The following is an 11,627-nucleotide window of genomic DNA, read 5'->3' on the forward strand; positions in this document are numbered from 1 at the left end:
AGAGTTCATGGATTCAGATCCTGGGTGAGGACCTACACCACTCAGCAGCTGTGCTGTGGTGGCATGCCACATAAAAAGTAGAGGAAGATTAGCACAGATGTTAGCTCAGGGCCAATCTTCTTCACCACACCAAAAAGAAAGAAAGAAAGAAAAAAGACTGGAAGGACTTGCATCAAAATGTTAACCAGGATTACCTCTGAGCAGGGCGATTTGAGGGTTTTTATTTCCCAGATCATCCTCTTCCGTGTCTTCTGATTGCTTTTGCAATATACACGTGTCAATTTTACCACCAAAAAATGCCTGGTCGTTCACTCTTGGGGTGAGAGGAGGCGAGGAGAAGCCACTAGGGGAGGGGGCGGGCTCCTCTGCCCAGCGGGGCCTCGTCTGCTCTTCTCCTGGCCTGGCTGTCCCCTGCCCAGTGGTCCTGGCTCTGGCCACCCAGCTTGCACATTCGACTCCCTCCCCCGACACCCACACCCTCCTCCCCTTCGGTCAGGCTCTGCCACCTCCCACCCTTTGCCCCTGCTGTGTCCCCTGCCTGGCCACCCGCTCCTGCCTGTCTCAGCAAGGGCACATCAGAAACACCTCCTCCAGGAAGCCTTCTCAGATTCCTCGGCTGGGGTGACCCCACCTTCCCCCAAACGCCGCCTGCTCTCCCCGTATCTGGACGCGCCCCAAGCTGTCCAGGGGCGGCTGTCTCAGCTTTGAGGGAAAAGTCTGCAGCAAGTCTTTTCCTGGACTGGGCGCGGGGCACGGAGTGGGTGCTCGGTGAACCTCTGCTCTCCCATCGCTGTCCTCCAGGCAGGTGGGCAGCCGGCGAGGCCTCACGGGGCTGGAGGGCCGGCTCGCTGTCCTTCTTGCCATGGCATCAGCGGCTTATCCAGCAGCCATGAGCAGCAGACAAAGGGGGACATTGGCGGCCTCTCCCAGGGGTGGGTGGAGGAGGGGACTGGAGGGTGACATGGTGCACCGGGCCACACAGCAATCCGGGCTAGAAGCAGCAGCCGGTTCCCACCACCGGCTCAGGCCCTTCTGGAGGCCTGACCCCGAGCACATCCCAGGATCCCGCCGGCTTCCCAGGGAGAGTTCCCAGGAGTCCGCCCTGGGCTGGAGAGGAGCTCAGGCCCCCTGGGTATGCGGCTGCAGCCTTCACGGGCACCCAGAGCCCCGGCCTGAGCCAATGTCGTCATTGTCCCCTTGACGCGTTGGGAAAAAATTTCCTCGGACGAGTCTGCAGGGCTGTTCTCAGACCCTCTGTTTCCTCTTCTCTGAATCTGTGAATCTTGGGAAAATGGAAAGTCCTCTGAAAGTGTCCCTCCGCCAGGCGGTCCCACCCTCAGATCTCAGCTGAATCTGCTTCACAGAGAAACAGCGAGAAAGGAGCGTGTGGCCAGCCGCTCCGACTGGGCTCCTGGATCCCGCCACTGATCGCTGGCCACAGTGTTTGGGACACCCTAGCAGTGGCTCCCGGCGCTGACCCCAGCTGTGCACAGCTGAAAGCCCGTTACCAACTTCACCTCGTTCAATCTCCAGAGCAAACACTGAGGCAGCCCATATTGTTAGATTCCCATTTACAGGCGGGGAAACTGAGGCAGCAGGAAGCAGTGTCACTCACCCAAGGCCACACTGTGTGTCACAGCCGGCTGCTCCTCCGGGACCCTCCGTCCACACCACTCGGTCTCTTCAGATGGGGCCTGCGGTGGTCCCCTCCCACTCTGCTCCTGGGGGGCCCCCACCAGGAGCTCAGAGGTCACACCCTGGGACTTCTGAGTGTGACCTGGGCGGGAGGTCCGGGTCTGAAAGGTGCAGAATCCAGGCCCATCTCTTCAGCTCTCCTAGGAAAGATGGCTAGACCTACTCCCCGGAGACCCCACAGTCACCCCCAGGGAGCTCCCTGACAATCAGGCCAGTGCAGCTCCCTGAGGCCAAGGACCTTCTCTGAACCAGGCCCCGTGTGGGCAGCGGGGCCCGAAGATGAAGAGGTACGTGGAGGCTGATGGCGGGGACAGACACGCAAGCTCCTGTCCCAGGATGCCAATGCCTGTGACGAGTGCTGTCCCATACAGGGGAACTGAGCCCAGTGGGCACCCCGGGGCAAGAGAAAAGAACTCTGCAGGCCAGGGGGCTGCCCCGGGCAGCCCTGAGCACCTCGCAGCAGAGGGCTCGAATGAGGCCGTACGGCCACCTGTGGGAGAACTCTGCAGTAGGAAGGGCTGGACGAGGCTCCATCCAACGGAGGTCTCTACCAGCTCTGAGATGCTAAGTGCTTTAGAGGGAGGAAGGTGGTGGGCAAATGGATGGAAAGATGGAAGGAAGGAAGGAAGGAAGGACAGATGGATGGATGGGTGGATGAATGGATAGATGGATGGATGGATAGAGGGTAGATGGATGGATGGATGGATGGATGGATGGGTAGGTGGATGGATGGATGGATAGAGGGTAGATGGATGGATGGATGGATGGGTAGGTGGATGGATGGATGGATAGAGGGTAGATGGATGGATGGATGGATAGAGGGTAGATGGATGGATGGATGGATGGATAGAGGGCAGATGGATGGATGGATGGATGGATGGATAGAGGGTAGATGGATGGATGGATGGATGGATGGGTAGGTGGATGGATGGATGGATGGATAGAGGGTAGATGGATGGATGGATGGATGGATGGATAGAGGGTGGATGGATGGATAGAGGGTAGATGGATGGATGGATGGATGGATGGGTAGGTGGATGGATGGATGGATGGATAGAGGGTAGATGGATGGATGGATGGGTAGGTGGATGGGTGGATGGATGGATAGAGGGTAGATGGATGGATGGATGGGTAGGTGGATGGGTGGATGGATAGAGGGTAGATGGATGGATGGATGGGTAGGTGGATGGATGAATGGATGGATAGAAGGTAGAAGGGTGGATGGATGGATGGATAGAAAGAAGAAAGGAAGGAAAGAAGATGGATAGGTATGTGGATGGACAAAAAAATGGAAGGAAGGATTGATGGATGGATGGACGGAGGGACAGATGGGTGGAAAGATGGAAAGAAGGAAGGAAGGAAGGAAGATACTTTGACTAATTCATATAGTTTAAGTTTTCAGCACTGTTGAAAGAGGTAAATTAGTTAGTGCCTGAAACATAGTTTGTGCTCAGTAAACTTCGGTTGAATAAATAAATTCCTACGTCTGCCAAATTGTGTCTGCAACAAAAAATATACAAACAAGTCTGACCACAGTTTTTAGACAGGCCCCCCACATCACGGGTAGAGAAACGTCGTCGACCAGAGCCTGCTCCAGACACGTCTGAACAGAACTGACAACACGCCCCACTCTAAGACAACATCAGACGGTCCCTTCTCTGTCCACCCGCTCTGGGCATTCAGCCCTCGGTCCACTGTGGGCCTAGAAAGAGCATGTCCCTCACTGTCTTAGTTTCCGGCTGTGACAAACCCCTCGGAGACCCGTGGCAGGAGACAGCCTCGGTTCTGGCCGCACCCTTGAGTCTCAGCGAGCACCCTGCCCGGCCTCAGTCCCGTGTAAGGGAGGATGGTCATTTGCATGGCCGTGGTTTAGAGCCCCTTCCATTCACTCACCAGCACACCGGTCATCTGTCCCACCAGCTCCTCTTCCCAAGCATCATCCCTCTGGCAAGGACTGGTACCCTGGTGCCCACAGCCTGGGATGGAATCCCAGTTCCTCCACTCGGTAGCTGTGTGTCGTTGGGCTCATTGCTTAATCTCTCTGTGCCTCAGTTTCCTTCACCATCAAACGGGATAATGATAGTCCCTACATTGTGGGTTTTTGTGAGGATGAAAAGGCGAACATTTTTCTGGGACACAGTAAGCACTAGGTCAGCGTTTGCTAAACAAACGAAGAAACCACATCCATGGGAGGTCCTGGAGTTCTCACTCTCCACGAGCAACCGGGGAGGCTGCGGGCAGAGCAGCCTTTGGTCCCGTCCCTGGCCTCGGAGCTCGAGGGCCTGCAGGCTCCGGAGGCAGGGAAGAGCCAGCCCTGGTCCATCCAGGTCCGCAGGGGGCTTTTGCCTGGCGGGGCTGCTCCAACTCCGCAGGCTGCCCCAGCCGCACCCCATTTTATGCATATTAGAGAGAAAGCCAAGCGTGATGGTCTGTGATTGTTCCGTTTGTTTACAGCATTTGTTCAAGCGTATTTCTGGCAAGGAAGCCGACAATAAACCGAGGCCCGGGCGGCCCGGCTGGCGGGGCAGCGAATGAAGACAGCTGCTACGGCGGGTGCTTCCCGGTGGGCCGGCTGGGCCGGAAACCGGGGGCTCTGTCTGGGGCGCTTCAAAGAAGGGCCTTTGTCTGCACCAGCCGGGCCCAGGGCCTGTGGGGGCAGGCAAGCTGGGGCTCCGCGCTGCCCGGCCCGCTCGGCCACCCGGCACCAGCGAGCGCCTCTCCCTGGGCCTCAGTTTCCCAAGAAACACCAGGAACCCGAGTGCAGGCTGCAAGCCAGCCCCTGTTTGGGCTCTGGGGAAGTGGGGGGTCCTCTCGGGGTGCAGCCTGACTCTCTACAGCCTGTGTTCTGCAGCCCTCGAGGTGGAGAGCAAAGCCTGGAAACGAGGCAGCCCCCGGTCACCCAGGAGCCAGGCGAGCCCCGGGGCATGGGTCCCCAAACCAAGGCCGCCCTTCCAGCCACCTGGGGACGAGGACCCAAGGCTCCGAGAAGGGAGGGAATCAGCCGAAGGCCCCAGCATCCGTGCAGGCAGGGCTCGCGGGAGAGGCAGGCTCCTGAGGTCACCGGGCTGCACCCATCCCTCAGGACACGACCCCAAGCACCCACTTCTCGTCCGCTTCCAGAAGGGCTTTGCTCTCTGCACACTTTTGTGGAGGAATGCATGCCTGAATGGATGGATCCATCAATCAGACAGTATATTAACGAATCAATAGAAGAAAGAACGATCTGGCCATTGCCCCCACTGAAGTCTGAGCTGCTGCCAGCTCCAGCAGGCTACCTGCCTCCCAGGGGTATTTGCTAAAGGTATTTTCATAAAGGCCTCCTCTCCTTGGAGCACTTTTTAAGGATCCCCATGGTGTATGTGACTGTTTCCAGTGACGGGAAAGGCCTGGCAACTTCTGGAAAAAGCAAAAGACATTGTATGGTTCTGCCAGGCGGACCAACCCCGGCTAGGGTGGGCTGTCGCTGGCACCCCACAGTTGAGCCGTGTTGTGGGTGTGTGGCCGGGACCAGGTCCTGGGGCCCTTGCAGCCTCTTTAGTCTGTGATGTCATTGTCCCTGATCCGTTGGGTCAAACCCTGGACTCAGGGCTGCCTCCAGGTCACCTCCTTCATGAAGCCATCTGCAGAGCCGGGAGGTCCTGCTGAGTCCGTGTTGCCTCTGAATGGGGAGAATCTTCTTCTGTGTATTCCTGTTTGTGTCCACGTCTTACCGCACACGGTTGACCAGGAGCCACTTGAGAAAGAGGGTTGCACGCTAATCCCTGCCCCCCATCTTGTCCTGCCCAGCGTGGAGCACCGTGGGCAGGGGGAGGCCCCCGGGGGCACCAGAGGAGCATTCACAGGCAGGTCCCCTGAGCCAGGCACTGTTCACACCGGACACTGGATCTTACTTGCCCTCCAAGCAACTGGGTGGTACCATTCGCTGTTCACAGACGAGGAAACAGAGGGTCAGAGGGGCGAAGGGCCTCTCCTCAGGGCACACAGATCGTGATGCGCCAGGAATCACACCAGAGCCGCGAGGTTCCACAGCTCCCGCCCCCCACCCCCGTCAAGGTTACCCGGACAAGAGAGCACTGAGCGAGCGGCTCCCGAGGGCTCGGAGCCGGGGCTGGTGATGCCGCTGACCCGGCTGGACTTAAACAATGTGCATTGGACAAATATTTATCCCAGACGCCAGCGGAGCCAGGGGACGCTCCGCCCCTCGCCCCAGGTCCCTGCTGAAGAGGTGGGACCCTTGGAAGGGGCTGCGGGCTGCAGTGGCAGGGAGCTGGACTGGCACTGGCTTTGGACTCTGGCCTGCTGCAGAGGTGTCCCCTGTTTCACCGGGGAGCACAGTGGGAGGGGGCTGGCTCCTGTGGCATCTCCTGTGGATGACTCAGCAGGAGACTGGCCGGCGCCCGCTGCCCAGCCTGCACCACTGACCCCTCTGCCTGCCAGAGCCAATATTTGAGGTCAGGAGGCAAGCATGGCGTCTGTGAGCAGGCCGCAGGGCTGGCGGGGTCCCCTACTGGGGCCCTCTGCTGCCGCTCTGCTTCCTGCAGCCAGCTGGGGCTCTCCTGGACCAGCCTGCAGGGCACGGGGCCATCGGAGCCCTTCCTTTGCCTCTGCCTGCATCCTGAGCTGCAGCGGCGAGCTCGCCAGGCAGGTGGGGAGCGGGCATCTCTCGCTGAGGCCCCCCCAGGCACTCCTGAATCAGGGTGGTGGCCCCCGAAGCATCAGGATCTCTCACCATGGGTCCCTTTCTTAGCCACACAGGCAGGCAGGACAGTGATGGTCCTCCCACGGGGGAAACTGAGGCGTGGGGAGAGCGAGAGCTCTGCTCAGAGTAATGCAACCCCGGGCCTCCCGGGTCGAGGTCCAGACTCCCACTCCAGGCATGTGGTTCCCACCAAGACAGCCAGTAACCTCAGCCTGCTGCCCAGGATGTGACCAGCGACCCCAGCAACTCGGTAGTGACACCGCTTTGGGGAGAAATCCTGCCCCAGGTGGAGCCTGTGCTCCCATCCTGCTCAGAAAGCGGGCAGGTGCAGGCGCCCCGGGGGAGGACCAGAAAGCGGGGCCTCGACTGGCTCTGTAGCTGGCACTAGCTTCAGCCCCCGAGTTCAGCCAGCACCACTATGTCCATCTGTCCCCTGGGCCCCATTTCATCAGCCTTCGTCTCTGGGTGCCGCCTGTGCTTGGCTTCTGGATGGCGACAAACGACAGCCACACCTCGCCCCGAAGGCTCTCGGGCCCACAAATGGGCGAGTTCAGCTCGTTCTGGTGGGGTGGTTGGGGCCCTGGGGGCCCAGAGGAACACCTGCCCTTCCCAGGCCACCATGGGAAGGCTTCCTGAAGATGAGGACGGAGGGGACAGCCTGTGGGGTCAGGGGCTGTGGGCTGCCCCAGCCTCGTAGGAGCCCCCTGTGATGTGTGGGAGGCCTGAGGCTCCACGCCAGGGCTCCCAACCGCCAGCAAAGCCCAGGACCTCTGGCCCGCTGTGTCCCCTGGCCCAGGCTCCCGGCCCAGCCCTGCTGTCCCCGAGAGCCGGGAGCCGGGCGGCAGGAAAATGTGAGTGTCAGCACTGTGCCACCACATTCCTGAGGTCTCCCTCCAGGCCCCGGCCGCCGCCCCTGCGCTCCACGCAGCTCTCGGCCCTGGAACACCCGCCCGCCAGCCGCGGGTTTGGTGGCGCTGGAGGCCCCGGCCCAGCCAAGGCTTTCAAGTGCGTTCCCAGGGGGCCCCCGGAGGCTGCCGCCGCCTCCAGCAGCCTGGGTATTTTAGGGGACGCCCCCTAAATGAAAACAGGGCAGGAATGCTGGAGGCTGAGCTTCGTGTCCCCAAGGCTTGGGTGTGGCGCTCCGAGCTGGGCAAAGCAAGGAGGGAGGAAAGTGGCAAGCAGGGGACAGAGAGAGGGACGAGACAGGAGCCCGTGGGAGTGGCCAGGACTGGGGGCTGAAGGAGAGCGGGGCCAGTGAGGGGCGCAGGACTCCGGGGGCGTCAAAGCCACTCACTCATGCACAGAGACATCCATCCCGAGTGGGCCACATCCCTTGGCGAAGGCGCCCGGCCCTCTGCGGCTTCATCTCTTGTCTGCAGAACAGGACGTGATGTTTCAAGGCCCACAGGGGACAGGGCCAGGATGAGGGCGGATGGGGCGCTGGGCTCGGCGCCCTTGTACCGGCAGTTTCAGCCTTGTCCTCCCGAAGGAGCTGTGTGTCATCTGTGCGTGCTGGCCGTGGTGGTCTCCTCTCGGGGTCCCACTGCTCATGGGTCACGGACCAAGGAGTTCTGGAGCCCCCACCCCATCCCCGAGCTCCTCCCCTGCAGAGACAGCCTGGCAGCCAGCTGTGCCTCTGTGCTCCTCACTTTCCAGGTCCCCGTGAGGGTCAAGACAGAAGCGTCTTAGAGATCAGCATTGTACAGAGGGGGAAACTGAGGCACAGAGGTGGAGGGCATTTGCTCACGGCCCCTTAGCCTTTCAGGCCAGGCCTCCAGCCCCTGCCCTGTCCCAGCGTGAGGGTCTCCTTGCTTCCTGGCCCCCTACCCTGTTGATGCCAGAGCACAGTGCTGGCCTGCATCCGAGGGGGCGCTGGTGGGGGTGCCATGCCGCTCTCAGGAAGCCTCTCTTGGTTTCCTTGTCACCCACGAGTATCACAAGGCACCATGCGCCCCGTGTGCCCTGGCTGCGAGGGATCGCTGAGCACATGGCTCACAACACCCCACGGGCCTGCCCCACATCCAGGGAGCGGGCCTGGGCCCCTTACCGGGGTAGGAGGGGGTGTATGTTGACACTCAGAGGTGAACTGACCCCGAGGTTGCCCGGCCGGTGCCCTCTGGAGCTGTCTTGAGTCCCGAGCACGGCCCTTCACCAGGAAGCCGCCAGCTGCCTCTCTGAGCCTGCGAGGTGGGCACAGTACCCACCGCCTCTCGCAGGGCAGCGGGAGGGCACAGAGAAGGGACCATTGTCCACCCCTGTGGAAGGGCCCGCAGACCTCACAGAGCCGTCCCTGGCGTCCTCCAGGACCCCGGGCCCCCTGGGCAGAGGCGGTTAACGAACCCGCCCCCAGTGTCCCCACACAATGGCACGTTGTGTGCCTGTCGGGGCGATCACCGTGCTCACCCATCAGGGCCCCGCCACTGGGAGCATACGGCTAATGGGTGCCAGGGGACGGGGCCCTGGGACCCCCAGGAGCGATGACCTCCGCCTGAGAACACAATGCCGCTCAGTCACCAACTGGGGCGGGGGCACAGGCACGAGAGGGGGTGACATGGGCCCCGGGGGGCACCACCAGGCTGCCCCTGACGTGGGGCATCGGGACGGGAGGAACCAGGCTGGGGCCCTGAGTACCGGCTGCCACTCCATCCAACCCCTCCCAGCTTGTGACCTTGAACCGACCCCTTGCAGCCTTGGTCTTTGCATCCCCACGATGGGGCCACAGCCTGCTCTGCCTCCCCCACCCCCAGCTTGGGGGGAAGCCTATGAGATGAAGGAGACAGACCCGCCGAGAACGCGCCAGCGCAATGTTGGATGAAGTAGGAGGCGCACTTCCAGCCTCAATGCCGCAGCCTCCAAACGGCCCTCAGGTCCGCGAGCTGGACCAGGCTGCCCGGAGAGAGGGGCTGCCGGGCCCCCATGGCACTGTGACCTCAGGAAATTCACTCTCCCTCTTGGAGCCTCTTTCCCCGGCTGTGAAGGGAGGGGTTCCAGACCCCCAGGCTCTGCGGCCTCCCTGGACACTGATGGCCATGACCGTCGGCACCACGGGCCCTGAAACGGACAGGAGGGCCCCGAGGTGGGCCGAGCGGGGGCCGGGGCAGTGCAGGGAGTGGGCGCCCCGCTGCCCAGCAGCACGGCAGCACGCAGGGGCCCGAGGGGAGTGCGAAGCCGCGGAAATAGCCCGGGCCAGCTTTCCCACAGGCCTTCGGAGGCAGTATTTTTAGCCTGGAGCCCGAGGCTCAGCGTGTTAAGAATAGCCTCGGGCAGTGGGAAAGCGCTCCAGCCGTGGGGGCGGGTGCTGCTGCGGTGGCTCCGAGGGGACAGACGTCCACTCCTGTGGCCTCCCCCGGGGCCCCAGTAGATAGAGTCCAGCTTGTGAAACCAAAATGGCAAGATCACGCAGGGTTTCCGTGACCCCAGAGGGGTCGTGAACAGGAGAGAGGGTGGCTCCCAGCCTCCAGGAAGGAGTGGCTTTCCACCTCGGCCCCTGGCCCCGCCAGGCCCTACACGCCCAGCAGGTGACAATGGGATGAGCTCCCAGGGTGGGGCTTTGGGGCCAGAGGGTGATTGCACATTGATGCCCCCAGGGGCTCCAGCCTGGGGGGGGGGGTGTCTGTCCCCGGGGGTACAGCAGGTCCAGCTTCCTGGGAATGGCAGATCCTTCTGCCCTAGGATAGAGATGTTCCTTCCCAGCACCCGTCAGAAATGGGCCTGGAGTTTTGTCTACAGAGGCCCCCTCCCTGGACACCTCCCAGTCTCATCCACGTTCCCGGGGGTTGGATCCAGGCACCATGGCACAACTCGGGGCTCCATCCTGAATCCTCAGCCTCGTTCACCCAGTTTTCACTGACAGCGTTGCCAACTGGCCTCTGTCCCAGAGTTGAAACCTCTGGAGGGCAGGGCTCCTGGGTTTGGGACATGGGTGTACACAGTAAACAGTTGGCACTCATTGAAGAGAAAGACTCTGAAAGCAAGGATGGTGCCAAGATTCGCCTTTCATCCAGTTCTTCCTCACCTCTAAAAGCTTCCATGGCTCCCCAGTACCTGCAGCAGCGGGAAACACCGTCAGCCTATGAGTCTGTGTTTCTGCCCAGATGAAAGTCATCTGGGAGAATAAACACGCTCAAGCAGCCGACAGCGGAGAGATCCCGAATGTGGGTGAGGCGGGGGCCCTGAGGTCGGCTCGAAAGCTGCTCCCCAAGGCAGGGGGGACCCCAACAATAGGACGAAATCCAGCCCAATTCTACCACTTCCTAGGGGTCTCGCTTGCCCAGTGGAAACACCCAGGTGCCCAGCCGGGAGGGCTGTCGGGAGGGTAGAACCGCAGATGCCCGGACAAGCCTTGGAACACAGCCGGCCTCAGCGGACGCACCTCCCTTTCCAGGCAGAGATCAGGGGACTTTGCAACCCGCGTCCGGCGGGCTCAGAGCAGGGGCCTCTCCCACCCCTCAACCCCGCCTCCCCACAGCCCCCGAGACTCTGCCCGAGCTGGGCCTCCCCCTGGAATTCGTTCATTTATCAGCTCATTATGTAGCCAGCCAGCCATTCGTTTTTGTGTCCATGTTTTCTGAGCACCTGCTGCGTGCCAGCTGCTTGAGGCATGAAGACACTGAAGACCCCAGGACTTGACCTCCAGGAGCCCCCAGTTTGGCGGAAGAGCCGAGCGACTGAGAGACGCACCCTGTCCCGGTGAGAGCCGATATTAAGATGCAGAGAAGAGCTGCAGGGCCCAGAGGCTGGGATAACAGCCCGAGGAGTGGGGCGGGGACACGTCCCAAGGGAGGGGATGTGTGGGGAGATATTCATGGGGTGCAGGGGAGAGAATGAAACGATAGCGCCCGCGAAGTGCTTCGCGCTGCCAGGATCATCTCTTCTGTGTCTTTGCAAGTCCATCTCCCCAACTGGAACTTGGACCCTGAAAGCATCTTGCTCATCTCAGCATCCGAAGACTCTGGACCAGCCCTTGGTGAACATTGCTGAGCGAATGAACGAACGAACAGATAGTTTGCTCCCAAAGGCTCCTTAATAGACGGGCTCCCCCAAGGGAAGGCACAAGGCGAGAGGGTGAGGGGACCCTGCCTTCCCAGGGAGCCGGTGCCGCCGGGGCCACCGGCACAAACCGCCCTGGACTCCCCCAGCTTGGCGGTCTGTGCCTTCCTCCTTGCAACCTCTGCTAGCCTCCACTCGCTCACTCATGTGCATGCTCCACGAGTCTTTCCTGGGCACCCACGAC

The sequence above is a fragment of the Equus przewalskii genome, chromosome 11, assembly GCF_037783145.1.
Source record: "Equus przewalskii isolate Varuska chromosome 11, EquPr2, whole genome shotgun sequence".
NCBI lineage: Eukaryota > Metazoa > Chordata > Mammalia > Perissodactyla > Equidae > Equus > Equus przewalskii.